Source organism: Anolis carolinensis, chromosome 1, assembly GCF_035594765.1.
Source record: "Anolis carolinensis isolate JA03-04 chromosome 1, rAnoCar3.1.pri, whole genome shotgun sequence".
Classification (NCBI taxonomy): domain Eukaryota; kingdom Metazoa; phylum Chordata; class Lepidosauria; order Squamata; family Dactyloidae; genus Anolis; species Anolis carolinensis.
In genome coordinates this window covers 319,609,787-319,620,901 of record NC_085841.1, presented here as the reverse complement: position 1 = coordinate 319,620,901, position 11,115 = coordinate 319,609,787, and the positions used below count along the sequence as shown (strand labels likewise).

Below are 11,115 nucleotides of genomic sequence, written 5' to 3'. Positions count from 1 at the left end.
GTGGAAATGTCCCCAGTTATCATTGTACATGGGGTGAACAATCTTTCTAGGGGCAGGAAGGCAGCATGTGTCTGCTCACCTGATTCTGTACAAGAAGGACTAACTAGATACGCTGTTGTCTTGACAGGCAGAGATGGAAGGGCCTAATACAGACATATACATACAGTTCACCTTAGACATCATTTGAGAATACCCAGGACCAAAAGGAAAAAAAATGAAAAGAAGCAATATTGCTAGAAAATTTTAAACAGCTCTTTTCCGTATTCTTTACCATATAACCCTGGTAGGACATGGAATGAGGAAAATATGTGTTGGACATAGAATGAGAAGAAGCCTACCAAACAAAAAGTGTGAGTAAAAGGGAAAAATAAGAAAGTGACCCTAAGGCCTAAATGTAGTAGACCTGTGTTGAAGAAAAGAGTTTGCATTGACATTTCCTAGTGATTTTGAGTTAGATTAAACGTATACAAAACATTCTGAGACGTGTTCCAAAATGTCTTAATATGTTCTGTGAATATGAGAACAGCTAGAACAATGAAATACAACACAAGGAACAAATGCGATGCACCTAGCGTGGAACAGTGCATACTTCTCATTGGTGAATCTGTATGTGTGTCATAATTGTTGCTCAACTGCTACCTCTACATGGCTTTGTAGGAGATCTATATAAATTTGGTTTAATTACTTTATTAATGTGGAATTATGGGCTTCCAAAACAGAACATTTCATAATTAAATATACAGTAGAGTCTCGCTTATCCAACATTCTGGATTATCCAAAGCATTTTTGTAGTCAATGTTTTCAATGCATTGTGATATTTTGGTGCTAAATTTGTAAATACAGTAATTACTACACAGCATTAATGTGTAATGAACTACTTTTTCTGTCAAATTTGTTGTATAACATGATGTTTTGGTGCTTAATTTGTAAAATCATAATGTATTTTGATGTTTAATAGGATTTTTCTTAATCTCTCCTTATTATCCAACATATTCGCTTATCCAACGTTCTGCCGGCCCATTTATGTTGGCTAAGTGAGACTCTACTGTACTACTGAATTCAATGTACTATCTCACTTCATTGATAAATCTTAAAGGGCAAAAAAATGGCAGCTCTTTTCAAAAGCATACTTCAGCCTACTGTTCCAGGCAGGATTATATTGACGAAAGCACAGTACTGAACAGCCCAGTCTAGGGATACTGCTACATCAGATCAATGTGAAGAGATTTTATGAAATTACTAGGCACCTGAAGTTTGACAAAAAGGAAGCAAGTGATGCATAGAATTGTGAACTCTCCTTCTTTGGAGGTCTTTAAACAGAAGTTGGATGTGGTATATCCTGCTTGTCAGGAGTGTGGTATATCCTGCTTGTCAGAAGATTGAACTTGATGGCACTTGTAGTTCCTTCCAACTCTAAAATTACATGATTCATTGATAAACTGGTTGAATTTTGGGCCCTATGGACCATCTTTGTTGATCAGCTTCAAAATTGGTACACACCAAGAATGACTGGAACTATTGCTGTCCTGCTGGTTGAGATTGGGAATAAATAAGCATTCTGAAAGTATATGCCTAGCAAACTAATAAACCAAAAAATATGTCATCAGATGAGATTGTGGTACAGTGGCAAGACATCATATCCTCTAAAGCAGAGGTGGTGAAAAAGTAGCTCACAGAATGCAGCACAAGGAGCCCCAAGCCTCTAGATCAGGGGTCCCCAAACTAAGGCCCGGGGGCCGGATGCGGCCCATCAAAGCCATTTATCTGGCCCCATGGCACAAGGGCAGAAGGGGGTTGCGCTAAATGACCCAAGGGTTCTCTTCTTCTCTTACAACCCTTCTTCTTCTTCTTCTTCTTCTTCTTCTTCTTATTATTATTATTATTATTATTATTATTATTATTATTATTATTAACAACATTGAGGCTGGATGGCCATCTCTCAGGGGTGTTTTGCTTGTGCTTTCGGTGCACAAAGGCAGAAGGGGATTGGACTCAATGGCCCAAAGGGTCTCTTCCTACCCTCTTTTTATTGTTGTTGTTATTTATTTATTTATTTATTATTGCTCGGTGGCCAACTATAGTCCGGCCCTCCAACGGTCCGAAGGATCGTGAACTGGCCCCCTGTTTAAAAAGTTTGGGGACCCCTGCTCTAGATCCTTTAATATTTATAAAGGGGTTTTTTTTACACATTCATCCTGTGGCAAAAAAATTAGTTTTACCACTATAACCCCCAAGTCACCACACACATCTTTTCTACAGCTAGGATTTAGGATGATTGGATGGATCAACTGCCACTTCAAAACTCTCTGCCTATTAAAGCATTTCTAAAGAGGGTCAGGACTGTCACATCTTACTCATGTACATCACAGTCAGAGTAGAAAATCTAGATAGCTGCTGGGGGGCACATGAAGCTGCCTAATTACCATCCTTCATATACATATATGTTCCCTTTTTCTTTGTGAAGAGATTAAAATAATATTTTAGTAAGGACTTTTCTCTCCCCCTCCTTTTATCTTGATTTGCTTAGGTTTCAAGTTTGTTTGATGTCTTTTGCTATAATAGTTTTTAACAGATGTGAAATTTCTTATATGTAGCTATTTGGAAAAGGTCGATTTGTAATTGACCATATTTGAAATGGTCTCATTAAGTCATATGAATCAGAAGACAGTCCCCTTTCCCTCGGCACCAGGAAGTGTTGCACTAATATAAGCCACATTATAATGGGAGAGAAACATGACACAATAGATCTTTAAAAAAATCAATTTTTTTTTAAAAAAATCTAACAAATGGACAAAGTTATCTTTGGCCTTTTGGATGTGGCATACCACAAAAGAAGCATCTAATAATACATTAAAATCCATATACTCTGCATCTAACCACAGTCTCTTCTGCAAAGAGCTCTTTAGGTATTATAAAACTATTTGGTTCACTTAAGGACACACTAACAAAATGTTAACATGGGGCTCTCTGGTTCTGGCCTCTGCTTTAAGACACATGCACACACTGGGCTTCAGGGTTGTATTGGACACTTTCTTGACAATCGGACAGAGAGTAGAGTCCCATTTATCCGACCTCTGCATTTCTGACGTTCTGGATTATCTGACACAGTTGGCTCAGCTGTTTCTCCACTACAGCGGGCTTCTCCCAGCAAGTGCGAGGAGGCCCACTGCACGTTGCTGCCTAGAGAAATTTTTCTAGACAGCAACACGCAATGGGCTTTTCCGCCCACCAGGACAGGTGAGAGGCCCACTGCATTTTGCTGCCTAGAGAAGCTTCTCTGGGCAGTAACATGCAGCGGGCTTCTCTGCTCGCTGGGAGGGCCAAGAGGACCAATGCGCGTTGCTGCCTAGAGAAACCTCTCTAGGCAGCAACACGCAGCAGGCTTCTCCGCTCGCCTGGTGCTCGCTGGGAGCAAGAGGCCCACTGCATGTTGCTGCCTAGAGAAACCTCTCTGGGCAGCAACATGCGGTGGGCTTCTCTGCTCGCTGGGCACTTGCTGGGAGGGGCAAGAGGCCCACTGCACATTGCTGCTTAGAGAAGTCTCTCTAGACAGCAAAATGCAGCGGGCTTCTCCTCTTGCCAAGTGCTCGCTGGAAGGGGTGAGAGGCCCATTGCTGCATAGAGAAGTCTCTCGAAACAGCAACACACACAGCGGGCTTCTCCCTGCGCCGGGCACCCACTGGAAGGGGCGCAGGCTTTTCCCGTCAGGCACAGCATCCAGCTGGCACCAGCTGCATCTCACCCCTCCTGGCAAGTGCCTGGAGCATGGAGAGGCCCGATACACATTGCATCAATCTCAGAGGGCAGAGTACTGCAAGTTTTTTAACAGTAATTATTACATAACATTACCATGTATTGAACTGCCTTTACTGTTGATTTGATGTAAAACATGTTTTGATTCTAAATTTGTAAAATAGGCTTTTCATTAATCCCTTCTTATTATCCAACATATTCCCTTCTCCAATGTTCTGCCAGCCCGTTTATGTTGGTTAAGCGAGACTTTACTGTATACGGAAATGTTTTGGCCACTAGGTGGCAGGACTCTTTTCAAGCATTTCATAGTTGGAATGACAACCATTCATACTGTAATATTTCTGATTTATGAATTCAGAATTCTCCCTACCCCAGCCAAAATGTGTTAACAATTCCTTTTTTAAAAGGCTAGGTGTACTTTTGACCTATTTGAAGAGGTAATCCCGCTAGAAAAGAAATCTCATGCAGTATTCATTCGAATTCTGCATCAGAAAATAAGCTATTTGACAAAAACATATATAGCTTTTTCAAATACTAAGCAAATGCTTAACTTTTCTAGGAACTTCCTTGTCTTCCTTTCTTTTCTCTTGCAAAAAAACCCCTATTCATTCATACACCAATTTCCCTTTTTGCAAAGCCTTTAAGGAAAGCTTTGTTTGCTTCCAGTGCAAAGATAGGTAAATGGTATGCTTAAAGAGAGAGCTCTGATGAATGGAATGCAGTACATTCCAGTTGATATACTCAAAGTCAGTAAATATTGGACATTATCACATAAGCCTCCTAAAATGGATTCTGCCATTGTAAAACCTCTTTGCTTGAGATGGGAGCATGTCTACCCTCTCCTTATCACAAAAGGCATTTTGATGCAGTTTGAGCACGTTGGCCTTACCACAGCTGCAGGGATATAACTCCTCTCAATTCATTCATTTCCCATCTTCATACATGATCCCCCCTTTTTAATGTAGGGAATGTAAAGTTCTAAGAGTACAGAGGTTTAAAGCTGTGCATCTCTGTACTTCCAGGTTTTCACAGTACTAAAGCACCATTCATATGCACATTTAAAATGCTGATTTAAAAATTAGCACATTAGAGATGTTTTATGTGTTACATAGATAATGGTTATTTATTCCTAACAGCAATAAATTTGCAATTTGGGTAAGCTGCAAGTTTTATTAAAATCAGTGTCAGATCCAAATTTTGGAAGAATACTTGGAAATGATATTCTTGGTGAATTCTTTTTCTTGAGTAAGTCCCATGTTTTCTCTTTTGCTATTCCCCTTTAACATTCCATTTCCTTTCAGGCTAATCAGCATAAATATCAGAGAAATAAGACAAGAAGCTGAGAAATTACTTGCTTTTCTTGGTCTTCTATATATTTCCATGATTAGAGAGGGCAGATGAGAAGACAGCAAAAATAATGTAGAGAAGCAGATGGGCAAAGAGATTCCGTGGATTGACCACCAACTAGGACATGGGCCTTAGTGGATATCTGACAGTGACAATCAATGATATGATTTGATCCGAAACGTTAGCTTATGCTAGTGCCTCACTCAGCATCTGAAGCTGAGGATCTGTTGGATTTTTCTATTTACAGTAGAGTCTCACTTATCCAACATAAACGGGCCGGCAGGATGTTGGATAAGTGAATATGTTGGATAATAAGGAGGGATTCAGGAAAAGGCTATTAAACATCAAATTAGGTTATGATTTTACAAATTAAGCACCAAAACATCATGTTATACAACAAATTTGACAGAAAAAGTAGCTCAAAATGCAGTAATGCTACGTAGTAATTACTGTATTTACGAATTTAGCACCAAAATATCACGATGTACTGAAAACATTGACTACAAAAATGCGTTGGATAATCCAGAATGTTGGATAAGTGGGACTGTAGTTTTAATGATGGGACTTTTGCAGAAAAGTGTAAGGTAAAGGTAAAGGTTTTCCCCTGACATTAAGTCTAGTCATGTCTGACTCTGGGGATTGGTGCTCATCTCCATTTTTACGCCAAAGAGCGTTGTCCGTAGATGACTCCAAGGTCATGACTGCATGAGCACTATTACCTTCTCACTGAAGCAGTACCTATTGATCTACTCACATTTGCATGTTTTCAAACTGCTAGGTTGGCAGAAGCTGGGGCTAACAGTGGGAGCTCACCCCACTCCCCAAATTTGAACCGCCAACATTTTGGTCAGCAAGTTCAGCAGTTCAGTGGTTTAACCTACAGTGCCACCAGGGGCTCCACAGAAAAGTGTACCTTCTAACATTTTACAGATGAAAACTGAGACAAGATTTCCCTACCCTAAAATGATGCATTTTAATATATTGGGTTTATGGTTCCCGTCCCCTTGATCTGGTCATGTAAGTGTTATTTATTGTTATAATTGTATTATTTTACTTTGTTTAATAATGTGTTATTATGTTGTTATGTAATGTTTGTGTTGCTTTTATGACTGTAAACCGCCCTGAGTCCCATCCAGGAGATAAGGCGGTATATAAATAAAGTTTTATTATTATTATTATTTATTATGTATCCTAGATACATCAAATTGTGATCAAATAGCAAATGAAGAAGAACATAAGCTAGAAGAGACTGCAGCAGCTTACTTTTTCCTGAATCTACCCCTCCTCCCCTCTCCCTCACTAAGTTAATTTAAGTAAGCCAAGAACAAAGGGGAAAAATTGAAAAGATGACAGAGAAACTGGGATATCATAAAAGCATCTGAAAAACTGGACTAATGGAGAATGGCCCCCATCAAATCAAGACAACTATCTTTTCTCCTTTTATATAGCAGGGCTGAAAAATAAATCTGTTCACATATGACATATGATGTGTACTATATTGCAATATCCTACTATATTCTCTCTTGTCTTGAGGAACAATGAAAGGAGGTATGTATATATAGTATCCAGCTCTCTTAAAGCTGCATATGGTTCATGAAGCTTCCATGGTTGAATGAATGTGCTCCAAATATTCCTTTGCTCAGTGAAAATAAACTGGAATGATGCTGGAAAGCTCCCTCGATGGATTGTCACCTTGCTGTGGTGAAGGGGCTTGTGTGTTCCAATGAACCTGCGGGCACAACCACTGGAGTCATGCACTCCCAAGAGGGCTCACAGGGGAGGATCCAGACCAAGAACAATCCGAAGACCCGAAGACCTCAACGGCGGAGCAAGCAGAGGATAACATGGTACATGTTACAACAGCTGTGAAGGCAGAAGAAGGCTGCAACAGACTGAGAAGCCATGTTCGTCATGTTAATCATGCCACTGGCTGGGACTTCACTCTGTGAAGACTGTGTGTTGACCGGCCATGCACCGACTTCCACACATTTAAAAAAATCACACACAGGCATCTTCCAAGAAAAATAAAAACAAGTCCCATGGCGATCAGCGAGTGGCGACGGGGGCAGGACTTTGAAATCTGGAAGCCTCTAGTCACAAACTGGCTCATGAGCAGTGGATACAGACTCAGTCATTCTACCTCAAGGTCCGAGGCAGTTGAGTAGTTCAGTTGCTCTATCCATGACTGAGCAGCCCTTTTTAGGATCCGCTCTGCTCACCCCACACAGGGAAGGGGCTAGAAAAGGTGCTCTAAACATAGTCTGCCTCTCTTATCCCTGACTGGACTGCCGCATCCAGAGGGGTCATCACTCTGCGACCTAAAAATTAAAATGAACTTTGGAACATGGAACGTACGGACACTGTTGGATAACACTGACAGTGAACGCCCCGAACGCAGGACTACTATCATTACAACGGAGTTGGGACGCTTTAACATCAACATAGCAGCCCTTCAGGAGGCCCGGAGAGCAGGAAAGGGACAGCTGAAGGAAGAAAAAGGAGGCTACATCTTCTTCTGAAAGGGACTACCTGAAGAAGAGCGAAGAGTACACAGAATTGGCTTTGCTATCAGAAATGACCTGGTGAAACACTTGACTGAAGCACCCATTGGCATTAACGAACGACTCTCAACCCTTCGAATTAACCTTGCCAAAAACCAACAGGCAACCATCATAAGTGCCTATGCACCAACACTAGATGCTGATGAAGACATCAAGGAAAAAAATTATTGTCAGCTGGACACTGTCCTATCAGAGATACCTAAGGAGGACAAAATCATCCTCCTGGGGAATTTTAATGCAAGAGTCAGACGGGACTCCGACCTGTGGCCAGGGATCATAGGAAAAGACGGGGTCGGAAACAGCAACTCGAATGGCATCTTGCTTCTCACCAAATGCGGAGAACACAACCTTGTCATCACCAACACACTCTTCCACCAGAAAAACAAGCTCAAGACATCATGGAAGCACCCCCGGTCAAAGCATTGGCACCTCTTGGACTATGTAATTACACGTGTCAGAGACCGCCACGATGTGCTTCTCACAAGAGCCATGACAGGTGCTGATGACTGCTGGACAGACCACAGGTTAATCCGATCCATGATGGCTATCAAGATCGCCCCCAAAATCAGACTCCAAGGAAGAAAAATAAGGCGCAAAATTAACACCCAGACTGCAGAAACTATCGCGGTATCTCCCTTCTAACCTCCGCTGGGAAAATCCTCACAAGAATCCTTGCAAACCGCCTTCTTCCTGTTTCAGAAGACACCCTCCCAGAATCCCAGAATGGCTTCCGCCCCTCCAGAGGAATACTGGACATGATCTTCACTGCACGACAGCTTCAAGAAAAATGCAGAGAACAAAATCAACCTCTGTACATGACATTCATTGACCTTGCAAAGGCATTCAACACAGTGAATCGCAGTGCTCTCTGGACCATCTTCCAAAAAATCGGGTGCCCTGACAAATTTGTGAACATCCTTCGGCTCCTCCATGATGACATGATGGCAACAGTCTTGGTCAGCAACGGCTCCCAAAGTGACCCATTTAAGGTGGAATCAGGTGTCAAGCAGGGATGTGTTATTGCCCCTACCTTATTTTCCATCTTCACCGCTATGATACTTCACCTTGTTGATGAGAAACTTTCCACCGGACTGGAAATCATCTATCAGACAGATGGCAAGCTATTTAACCTCAGCAGACTGAAAGCCAAAACCAAGGTCAACACAACATCTATTATAGAACTCGTAGTCTGTGCGCATTCAGAAGAAGACCTACAAGCCACTCTAAACACCTTATTTATTTATTTATTTATTTATTTATTTATTTATTTATTACAACATTTGTATCCTGCCCTTTTCACCCAAAAGGGGACTCAGGGCAGCTTACAATAAAACACATGTATATAAAAATATAAAATACAATACAAATCAATTTAAATAGTTAACTAATTAATTACAGCAACATTCATAAAATACAATACTAAATAGCAGATAGGCGCAATCAGATCTAAAAATACGAGTCTATCAAATTGAGTTCCAGCACATATTATAATACTTAATGCTGCTAGTGTTGTTCGAAGGCCCACAACCAGGTCTTAACTTTCCTACGGAAAGATAAGAGGGAGGGAGCCTGCCTGACTTCGCTTGGGAGGGTGTTCCATAGGCAGGGAGCCACCACTGAAAAGGCCCTGTCTCTTGTCCCCGCCAGCCGCACCTGTGAGGCTGGCGGGAGCGAGAGCAGGCTCTCACCTGAAGATCTTAAACTTCGAGGTGGGTCGTAGCAAGATACATGTTCGGACAGATAAGCTGGGCCGGAACTGTTTAGAGCTTTATAGGTTAAAGCCAGAAGAAGCATATGAGAAACTCGGCTTCTCATTGAACATCAAGAAAACCAAAGTGCTCTTCCAACAGGCACCAGCTAATCCCTCTGCAATGCCAGGAATACAGCTTAATGGTGTAACATTAGAAAACGTTGACCATTTCCACTACCTTGGTAGCCACCTCTCCACAAAAGTCAACATTGACACTGAAATACAACACCGCTTGAGCTCTGCGAGTGCAGCATTTTTCTGAATGAAGCAGAGAGTGTTTGATGATCAGGACATCCATAGAGATACCAAGGTGCTCATTTATAAAGTCATTGTTCTCCCAACCCTACTCTACGCCTGCGAAACGTGAACCATCTACAGATGTCACGTTCAACTCAATTTCCATCAGCGTTGCCTCAGAAAAATCCTGCAAATCGCTTGGGAAGACAGGCAGACAAATGCCAGCATGCTGGAGGAAGCAAAGACCACCAGCATTGAAGCGATGCTCCTATGCCTTCAACTCCGCTGGACTGACCACATTGTCCGAATGCCCGATCACCGTCTCCCAAAGCAGTCACTCTACTACCAACCCAAGAATGGAAAACGGAATGTTGGTGGGCAGGAAAAGAGATTTAAAGATGGGCTTACAGCCAACCTTTAGAACTGTGGCAAAGACACTGAGAACTGGGAAGCCTTGGCCCTTGAGCACTCTAACTGGAGATCAGCTGTGACCAGCAGTGCTGCGGAGTTCGAAGAGGCACGAATGGAGGGCTTAAGAGAGAAACATGCCAAAAGGAAGGAGCGTCAAGCCAACGCTGACCGGGACTGCCTTCCACCTGGAAACCGATGTCCTCACTGTGGGAGAACATGCGGATCAAGAATAGGTCTCTTCAGCCACCTACGGACCCACCCCCAAGACCCCACAAATGGAGGACCATCATCCTTGGCCTATGAGGGATCCCCTAAGTAAAGTAAAATGCTGGAAAGCATGGTTCATTATTTAATCCATTAGTTGTGTGTCATTAAACTATGTATAGCATATCTATGTTGTAGTGCTGGATTGTGCCATTGTATAAGTAAACACATAAATGGTCTCCTGATTATGAACTCTCCCCTTGTGCAGGAGTTACTTCAACTACCTATCACCAATAAGGATATTTCTTAGAGAACTTTCTAGGCTATGTATGTTTGCTTACTCAAGGGCTGATGTTGCTATCACAGGACCCATTTAAGATATAGTTCTCTAGAGAACACATCAGATATTAAACTGAAAAGAACAGATACTACAGTTGGTCTTAGCCAAAAGGCTGAGAAGTAATCAGAATACCATTCTTGTGTAGTGTTCACAAAATTTGATCTACTTGTGAACAAGCAGGATTTTTGTAAGCATTTTTTTTTAAAAAAAGATCCAGACCAATGTTTCTAGGTGGACTTAGGCCCTTTTTATATTGACCAATATTCTAGGATCCAATCCCAGATTATCTGCTTTAAACTGGATTATATGAGTCTCGACTACCATAAAATCTGAGATAAGTAAATAACCTGGGATCAAATCTTGGGATACAAGGCAGTGTGGAAGGGGCCCATATAGGGCTGCTTGGTTTTCCTGGGGAGAATGGTGGATAACAGTGATGTATCTAATTTTAAATGATTAGGAGGAGATATTATCAGCTGAAGTTCATGAAGTCAAACAATGTTCTAATGGGC

The 11,115-nt window shown here is 41.7% G+C and overlaps 1 pseudogene; it reads right to left on the bottom strand.

The window, feature by feature from the left end:
• Positions 1-10,606: 10,606 nt before the first annotated feature.
• Positions 10,607-10,727, bottom strand: LOC134295738 (U2 spliceosomal RNA; annotated as a pseudogene).
• Positions 10,728-11,115: the final 388 nt, after the last annotated feature.